We start from the raw sequence: 10338 nt of genomic DNA, 5'->3' as shown, positions 1-10338 counted from the left end.
AAATTGAGCACCCTACAGCTTGCTGAATATCATAAATGCATCTTTAATTGCTTTGAAAAAATGTGAAGTGGAAAAACTGCAAAAATAAAGACAAGATGTTAACTGATGGTCTGGAGTGGTGTGGATGACTTGTGGCTTATTGTGATATTTTTAATCAGCTGTTTAGACTCTCATTCTGACGGCACCCATTCACATCCATTGGTGAGTAAGTGATGCAATGTTACATTTCTCCAAATCTGATGAAGAAACAAACTCATCTACATCTTGGATGGCCTGAGGGTGAGTACATTTTCAGGAAATTAAAATTTTTGGGTGAACTAGTTTAAAATTGAGCACCCTACAGCTTGCTGAATATCATAAATGCACCTTTAATTGCTTTGAAAAAATGTGAAGTGGAAAAACTGCAAAAATAAAGACAAGATGTTAACTGATGGTCTGGAGTGGTGTGGATGACTTGTGGCTTATTGTGATATTTTTAATCAGCTGTTTGGACTCTCATTCTGACGGCACCCATTCACATCCATTGGTGAGTAAGTGACGCAATGCTACATTTCTCCAAATCTGATGAAGAAACAAACTCATCTACATCTTGGATGGCCTGAGGGTGAGTACATTTTCAGGAAATTTTAATTTTTGGGTGAACTAGTTTAAAATTGAGCACCCTACAGCTTGCTGAATATAATAAATGCACCTTTAATTGCTTTGAAAAAATGTGAAGTGGAAAAACTGCAAAAATAAAGACAAGATGTTAACTGATGGTCTGGAGTGGTGTGGATGACTTGTGGCTTATTGTGATATTTTTAATCAGCTGTTTGGACTCTCATTCTGACGGCACCCATTCACATCCATTGGTGAGCAAGTGACGCAATGCTACATTTCTCCAAATCTGATGAAGAAACAAACTCATCTACATCTTGGATGGCCTGAGGGTGAGTACATTTTCAGGAAATTTTAATTTTTGGGTGAACTAGTTTTAAAATTGAGCACCCTACAGCTTGCTGAATATCATAAATGCACCTTTAATTGCTTTGAAAAAATGTGAAGTGGAAAAACTGCAAAAATAAAGACAAGATGTTAACTGATGGTCTGGAGTGGTGTGGATGACTTGTGGCTTATTGTGATATTTTTAATCAGCTGTTTGGACTCTCATTCTGACGGCACCCATTCACATCCATTGGTGAGCAAGTGACGCCATGCTACATTTCTCCAAATCTGATGAAGAAACAAACTCATCTACATCTTGGATGGCCTGAGGGTGCGTATATTTTCAGCAAATGTTCATTTTTGGGTGAACTAGGATAAAATCGAGCACTAAAAACGGACCTCAGGATGGTCTCATTGTCCGCTGGAGTTAGTTGACAGTCGTCCAGCGCAACCAAGTATTTCAGGTCACTTCGTATGCAGTTTGTACGACAGCCAAAAGTCCCAGAATGCCTGGCGAAAGCCCAGCTGTGTCCAGCTCCGAGAGTTAACTGTTGCGACACAAGATTTTTCCTCCTTTGCCTTCTGTTTATCTTTCTAAACAACCGTTTTTCCCTTTGTTTGGGGAATCTGAGCCACTCGGCTCGACATATGACACAAACACAGCTCACTAAACACGCAGATCGCTGATATTTCAGTCATTTAATCACATAAAAACACGTCAGAGTGCTGTGACTTCATCACTGAAACACATCTGACACATTTGGATTTTTAAGTGGCTTCTTAAAGGGACAGTCACCCAAAAAGTCACTTATTCAGCCTCATGTCCATTAAAAAAACAGTATGATGTTATTTCATCTTTAGAAAGAGCTTTTAATGCTTCAGTAAGGATTAAAAGTATCAAAAATAGTCAAGTTGAAGATGCCATTCAAATTCCCAGGAACAAATCACAGCATACAGGGACAGTATATGATTTTATTGTGGTTGAACTGTTCCTTTAAGAGTCTCTTTTAAAGCAGCTCCAGCGTCCATCTGTTATAGACGTTTGGACCGGTTCTCTAATCCACCTGCTTTATATTTCTCTGGTCTCTAGAGACCCGGCCTTGTCCAGTTCGCTGCTTTCTGTCCGTTCTGCATCTGTCCCACACCTGCATCTCTGATAACACAAAGAAAGGACCAAAAAGTTTACCGCAAAACAGCCTGGAGGAATGGCACACAGCCACGAGAGATTCAGTTACTCACAATATACTGTGTGCATCTATGTTAATGTTATTTTAGCTATTTGTATGCTATCCGTTTTTATTGATTGGTTTTGAATTATCTAATTTTTTTTTTTGTTTTACATTTTAATTTTTTAGAAATGTTGCTACTTATTTTTTTTTTTTGTAAATATTACTATTCATGCTTAATTTGTTTTATTTTAGATTTTTATTCATTTCCAGTTAATAATTTTTTTATTTATAAACATTTCACCATATTTATTTATTTATTTATATTTATTTTAATAAATATAATTAATTAATTAATCTTCATCTTGTAAATTTGTGTTTTTTCCAATTGTATTTTTTAGCTTAATTTTTCTTATTGATTTATTATTTATTTATAAACAGTCATTGTATCTTCTAGACCTTTTCATTTCTCAAGGCAATATTTGTATTTTTGAGCGTTTTCTTTATTTCTTACTTATTTTTTAATCTTTAACCTTTTCAACTTGTTTCTACATTTTTTTTTATAAATTTTTTTTTATAATTATAAATAAATAAATACTGGTATCTTCTGCTATTTATCTATCTATCTATCTATCTATCTATCTATCTATCTATCTATCTATCTATCTATCTATCTATCTATCTATCTATCTATCTATCTATCTATTATTTATTTATTTATTAAAAATAATCTTCTGCAATATTTGTATTTGTTATTTTATTTTTTTCTCTCTAATTTATTTATTTATCTATAAACAAACAAATAAATAAAATAATGGTATCTTCTGCTTATAACTTTTTCATTTGCCAAGGCAATATTTGTATTTTTAGCCTATGTTTGTTGGTTTATTTATTTATTTTATCTTTATCTTATAAACTTGTTCATTTGCCAAGGCATTATTTGTATTTCTTTCTTTCTTTCTTAATTTCTTTCGTTCTTTCTTTTTCCTTGTATTTTTTAGCTTAAATAAATATTTTTAAAAAACTTAAGGTAAAAAAATACAAATATTGCTTTGCCAAATTAAAAAAGTTTATAAGCTGAAGAGAAATAAATAAATGCATAAATAAATATGAGAGACAAAATATTTATTTATTTTATTTATTTATTTATGAACAAACAAACAAACTAACTAACTAATAAATAGATAAATAATGGTATCATTGACTTATAAACCTTTTCTTTTGCCAAGGCAATGTGCAATTTCCCCCCTTATTTATTCATTTATTTATTTATTTATTTATTCATTCAATCTTTACAACAGAATATTGGCATACATTTATAAAGATTTTTCTGCCATTATAAAATGAAATACATTGTTATTGTTTTGACTTTAATGCTTTCTGTTTTGTTATTCATTTTCATAAATATTGTCCCTTTAAACTAGTTTCACTAGTTCCTTTGTTTCAATTTTCAGCATCTTAATATAAATCCAGAATTACTTAATTATACGCACACAAACATATTAATAAAATAAAAATACACATTAAATTATTAGGATCATTCTTCAAAGAAGAATTATAAAAAATGGCATTTTTATGACAAAAGATCATAATTAATGATTTAACTAGATTATTACTGCTTCTTGCATTAACTCGTTTAGTTATAAATTCATTATAATATATTAATATATAAATTCATTTTTAAATTTAATGTTAATAAAGTGAAAAAATATTGATATTTTACTCATAATGTCCAGCCCTACATATTTCATCCTCAACTCATTCATAAATATTAACACAGAGTTCAAAGAAAACTCCATTACAAACAGTGATGTTGATTTGATTATTATTGGAGTGAGATTTGTATTTGTCCAGTATGTGATTGGCAGCAGCAGGTCTTCTGTTAAAGAGACAGTAGCGCCACCTGATGGATGAACTGGAAACACATCTGATCTCAAGCTGTCAGTAAATCAGCTGCTCATGTGTTCGGAAAAAGATGTATGTCTCCAAAAATATAACAGACAAGATTTACCTCAAGACCATCAGCTTTTCTCTGGCAAAGCTACAAAATATAAAAATAGAAGCAGATTTATAGATTTTCTGAAAGAAAACTGAGTGTTTGCCCAAAGAAAATGTTTTTCTTATCATGCTGCTTTATTAATACTAAGAGTTACTAATGGGAACCGTTTGAGAACTTAAAAGAAACATTAAAAGACATTTTGGGGACAAATATATACAAAAAACGATTACGTAAAAATTTTCTTTTTATTTACTTACTTATATATTTATATATATAAAAAAACTTTCATTTGGCAAGGCAATAGCTTTTCAGCTAAAGTTTGTTTTTTATTTATGTATTTATTTATTTATAGTGGTATTTTCAGCTTATAAACTTTTTCATTTGCAAAGGCAAAATTTATATTTTTTAGAATAAGTGTTTATTTATTTTTAATTTAATTTTAGCTTAAGTTTGTTTCTTATTTATGTATTTATTTATTTATAATGGTATTTTCAGCTTATAAACTTTTTCATTTGCAAAGGCAAAATTTATATTTTTTAGCATAAGTGTTTATTTATTTTCAATTTAATTTAATTTAATTTTAGCTTAAGTTTGTTTCTTATTTATGTATTTATTTATTTATAGTGGTATTTTCAGCTTATAAACTTTTTCATTTGCAAAGGCAAAATTTATATTTTTTAGCATAAGTGTTTATTTATTTTTAATTTAATTTTAGCTTAAGTTTGTTTCTTATTTATGTATTTATTTATTTATAGTGGTATTTTCAGCTTATAAACTTTTTCATTTGCAAAGGCAAAATTTATATTTTTTAGCATAAGTGTTTATTTATTTTTAATTTAATTTTAGCTTAAGTTTGTTTCTTATTTATGTATTTATTTATTTATAATGGTATTTTCAGCTTATAAACTGTTTCATTTGCAAAGGCAAAATTTATATTTTTTAGCATAAGTGTTTATTTATTTTCAATTTAATTTAATTTAATTTTAGCTTAAGTTTGTTTCTTATTTATGTATTTATTTATTTATAATGGTATTTTCAGCTTAGAAACTTTTTCATTTGCAAAGGCAATATTTATATTTTTAGCATAAGTGTTTTTTTATTTTTTATTTAATTTCATTTAATTTTAGCTTAAGTTTGTTTCTTATTTATGTATTTTTTTATTTATAATGGTATTTTCAGCTTATAAACTTTTTCATTTGCAAAGGCAATATTTATATTTTTAGCATACGTGTTTTTTATTTTTTATTTAATTTAATTTAATTTAAATTTAACTTTAGCTTAAATTTGTTTCTTATTTATGTATTTATTTATTTATAATGGTATTTTCAGCTTAAAAACTTTTTGATTTGCAAAGGCAAAATTGATATTTTTTAGCATAAGTGTTTTTTTATTTTTAATTTAATTTCATTTAATTTTAGCTTAAGTTTGTTTCTTATTTATGTATCTATTTATTTATAATGGTATTTTCAGCTTATAAACTTTTTCATTTGCAAAGGCAATATTTATATTTTTTTAGCAAAAGTGTTTATTTATTTTTAATTTAATTTAATTTCATTTCATTTAATTTTAGCTTAAGTTTGTTTCTTATTTATGCATTTATTTATTTATAATGGTATTTTCAGCTTATAAACTGTTTCATTTGCCAAGGCAATAATTATATTTTTAGCTTGTTATTTATTTATTTATTTTTAATTTAATTTAATTTAACTTAAATGTGTTTCTTATTTATGTATTTATTTATTTATAATGGTATTTTCAGCTTATAAACTTTTTAAATAAATAAATAAAAGAGGAAAAACATAAATATATACTAAAATATACTTAAATATACACTAAATATATAAATATTGCCTTGGCAAATGAAAAAGTTTATAAGCTGAGGAGAAATAAATGAATAAATAAATATTTCTCCTCAGTTTATAAACTTTTTCATTTGCCAAGGCAATATTTGTATTTTTTAGCTTACGTTTTTTCTTATTTATTTATTTTAGTCATATTGTCAGCTTATACACTTTTTAACTTTAAAGCAAATAAATAAATACCATTTCATCTTATTAATGTATCAGATAAGTATTTGATATTTTTTACCTTTTTCAACTAGATTAAAAAATATGATTAAATATTATATTATGTAATAAAATCAATATTATAATAGAATTTATTACTTAATTTTTTTTTAATTAATTAAAAGGATTTAATATTATAATTTATTACATGTATTTATTATTTGATATTTTTGAGTTCTTTTCCTAGGCAGATGAAGCATTATCTCATCTTGCCAACCAGACACCAATTTAAAAAATAAAATAAAAATTAATATTATATTATGTATTAAAATCGAATAAAATAATAGAATATAATTTATTATTTAAATTTTTTGTAATTATTTTAAATTAAAAGGATTTAATATTATAATTTATTTAAATTTTTGTAATATATATAAAAAAGCAAATACATTTTATTAAATATTTAAGAGATCACTTCTGTGATTTTTATTGAATAAACATGAAGATTAAAAACACTACTTTAGATGTAATTGTTTTTTTGATTAATAGGATTTATTATAATATTAAATGTTAAAATGACAATATTTTAGGCATTAAATACTATAATTTATTTAATAATTATTTAATATAGAAAAATATAAAATTGAAAATGGTATTAAAATGTTAAAAAATATCTCTTTTTTAATTTTGATTTTGTAAATGATTTGAGGCTAAAACACTGCTTTAGATGTAATTGGTCACTGCAGTCTGTAAGAAAAAAATATTAATATATAACATTTTATATTAGTTAATGTAATATTAAATATTAAAATGATCATATTTAAATTCATTAAATTGTATTAAATGATTTAATATGACATTTTATTTACATTTTTGTAATATATATAAAAATGCAAATATATTTAATTAAATATTTAAGAGATCTCTTCTGTGATTTTTATTTAATAAACATGAAGATTAAATACATTAAATACTTTAAATGTAATTGTTCACTTTTGCTTAAAACAGACAAACAGTCAAACATCTCAAATTAATCTCAATACTGTCTAAGGAAAAAAAACTAATAGTATTTATTATCATATTAAATATTAAAATTACAATAATTTAGGCATTAAATACTATAATTTATTTCATATTTATTTAACAAATAAAAAAAATATATAATATTATATAATAATAATATATAATATTACATTAATTATTATTATTTAATGTAATATTAAATATTAAAATAATCATTAAAATTAATTACATTTTAGTAAATTAATTATTTTTTAAATATTATAATTACTTTAAATTTTTGTAATATATAAAAAGGCAAATATATTTTATTAAATACTTAAGAGATCTCTTCTGTTATTTTTATTTAATAAACATGAAGATTAAATACATTTTGGGGGGGCAAAACATTTAGAGGATTTATTATAATATTAAATATTAAAATTACAATATTTTAGGCATTAAATACTATAATTTATTTAATATTCATTTAACAAAGAAAAAATATATAATATTATATAATAATATGTAATATTAAATATTAAAATAATAATTTAAATTAATTCAATTTTGGTAAATTAATTATTTTTAAAATATTATAATTACTTTAAATTTTTGTAATATATATAAAAAGGCAAATATATTTTATTAAATACTTAAGAGATCTCTTCTGTTATTTTTATTTAATAAACATGAAGAATAAATCATTTTTTGTTTTTTGGGGGGGGTGATTGATTCTAATATTAAATATTAAAATTACAATATTTTAGGCATTAAATACTATAATTTAGTTAATATTTCTTTAATATAGAAAAATATAAAATTGAAAATTGTATTAAATTTCGTAAATGATTTTAGGCTAAAATACACAATGTAATCTTACGAAAAAAAATATAATATTTTATATTATTTAATGTTATATTACATATTAAAACACATTCTAAATTTTTAATTTAGCAGAAATTTTAAATAAAATATTTCTTATTAAATATTGAAGAGATCTCATTTGTGGTTTTTATTTGACAAAACTTTAGCCTAAAATACACTACATTTGTGTGTGTGTGTGTGTGTGTGTGTGTGTGTGTGTGTGTGTGTGTGTGTGTGTTTAACTAAATTAAAAATACAAATTTTAAAGACATATTGCATTAAGTGTATCATGCCACACTGCTGTCATCTGTGAAACATGCACAAAACATAAATAAAAGCCAAATGCATGAGGAAGCGATCCAAGATCTGCACATCTGCACCAGAATAATGAAGCATTATGGGATTAAAGTTTAACCAGCGATATTAAACATTGTCATCGATGGATCGATATCAAAGCGAAGCTGCCATTAGCGTTCATGGATTCCAGGACTGACCTTGATCCGTGTCCAGAAAAGCGTCCGAAAGGCCAACGAACCGCCATTAAAACACACGGGTCGCCGAGTCCACGGACGCGTCCTTCCCCGGGACGACAGACAGGTGCTGTCTGGGTCAGGAGGTAAAGAAGTGCACGCTGCAGGCCAGACGCCGGCCCAGTAAATATACACCAGCTTTCATTCACATGCATAGTGTTGGTAACACAAGACACACAGCAGCTGTAGACAGCACTGAGACCCTTCACACACACACACTGTGACCCTTTTAACCCACATGAGCAGCACAAACAGCTCAGAGCTCAGGGGTCAACCATCAGTAAATCTGAGCTGATTTGAGAAAACATACTGATATATGATACACAGCAGCTAATGCATGTTAAATACATGGATTAAAGTGACATAACATGCACATTTATATATATTATACATATATACAAACATATAAGCAATGTACATACATATATGTGACCCTGGACCACAAAACCAGTCTTAAGTCGCTGGGGTATATTTGTAGCAATAGCCAAAAATACAAAGTATGAGTCGAAATGATAGATTTGTCTTTTATGCCAAAAATCATTACGATAATAAGTAAATATCAGGCTCCATGAAGATATTTTTGTAAATTTCCTACCCTAAATATTTTAAAACTTATTTTTTGAATAGCAACATGCATTGCTAAGAACGTCATTTGGACATCTTTAAAGGCGATTTTCTCAGTATTTAGATTTTTTTGCACCCTCAGATTCCAGATTTTCAAATAGTTGTATCTCGGCCAAATATTGTCCTATCATAACAAACCATACATCAATGGAAAGCTTATTTATTTAGCTTTCAGATGATGTATAAGACTCAACTTCGAAAAATTGACACTTATGACTGGATTTGTGGTCCTGGGTCACATATAGTATATATTATGATATGTTACAAAGAAGTATTAGAATTTAAAATGTGTATGTAGGCCATATTTAAAAGCAGTTTGTGACGTTTTATAATATTGTGACAAATATTATATTATTTTACCAATATTGGAATATGCATAAAAGTCATTTCTTAGTAATCAGTGAAAACTAGGGCTGTCAAATGATTAATCGTGATTAATCACATCCAAAATAAAAGTTTGTTTTTACATAATATATGTGTGAGTACTGAGTATATTAATAATGTGTATATAAATACATACACGTACATGTATATATTATAATAATAGTTGTCTATATATATTTATATTTATTTTTATATTTAATTCTATATACATATAAACTCTTTATAGTTACATATAACATTCTGCATCAAATATATACATGCAAGTGTGAGTATTTTTATATACATAATAAATGTACACAGTACTCACACATGTATTATGTAAAAACAAACTTTTATTTTGGATGTGATTAATCACGATTAATCGTTTGATTTGACAGCCCTAGTGAAAACCATACAAAAAAATGTATTTATTTATTTTTTTATATAGTTTATTTTTGTATAGTATGAGATATATATATATATGCACACATACAGTCAAGCTCGAAATTATTCATACCCCTGGCAAATTCTGAATTAAAGTTACTTTTATTCACATTCTATGGGTAATTCCAAAGTTCTATACCATTCCAAATAGTCCAAACTGTTCTAAAGCATCCTAATTACCCTGATTCATTGGGAACAGCTGTTTTAATCGACTCAACAGGTGAAAAACAGAAGCTCTCTGCTGTTGGTTTGTGGACAGTCATGGCTAAGACAAAGTAACTTTAAGTAAAAAAAAACTAAAATTTGCACACACACATATATGCATATATATATATATATAGTCACGTCTATACCCATCCATCCATCTATGATTGTAAATATCTGCTTTAAATATGTATTATATACATCTTTTACAT

The 10338-nt window shown here is 26.0% G+C and overlaps 1 long non-coding RNA gene across 1 annotated transcript; it reads right to left on the bottom strand.

Annotated features, from left to right (window-relative positions):
* Positions 1 to 1770: 1770 nt before the first annotated feature.
* Positions 1771 to 8568, bottom strand: LOC141301179 (uncharacterized). Its single transcript, XR_012342125.1, has 2 exons — positions 8456 to 8568; positions 1771 to 2077 (listed from the first exon to the last, which is right to left on the bottom strand). It is a non-coding gene; the product is annotated as an uncharacterized lncRNA (long non-coding RNA).
* Positions 8569 to 10338: the final 1770 nt, after the last annotated feature.

This window comes from Garra rufa, chromosome 25, assembly GCF_049309525.1.
Source record: "Garra rufa chromosome 25, GarRuf1.0, whole genome shotgun sequence".
Lineage (NCBI taxonomy): Eukaryota > Metazoa > Chordata > Actinopteri > Cypriniformes > Cyprinidae > Garra > Garra rufa.
This window is presented reverse-complemented; position numbering and strand designations above follow the sequence as displayed.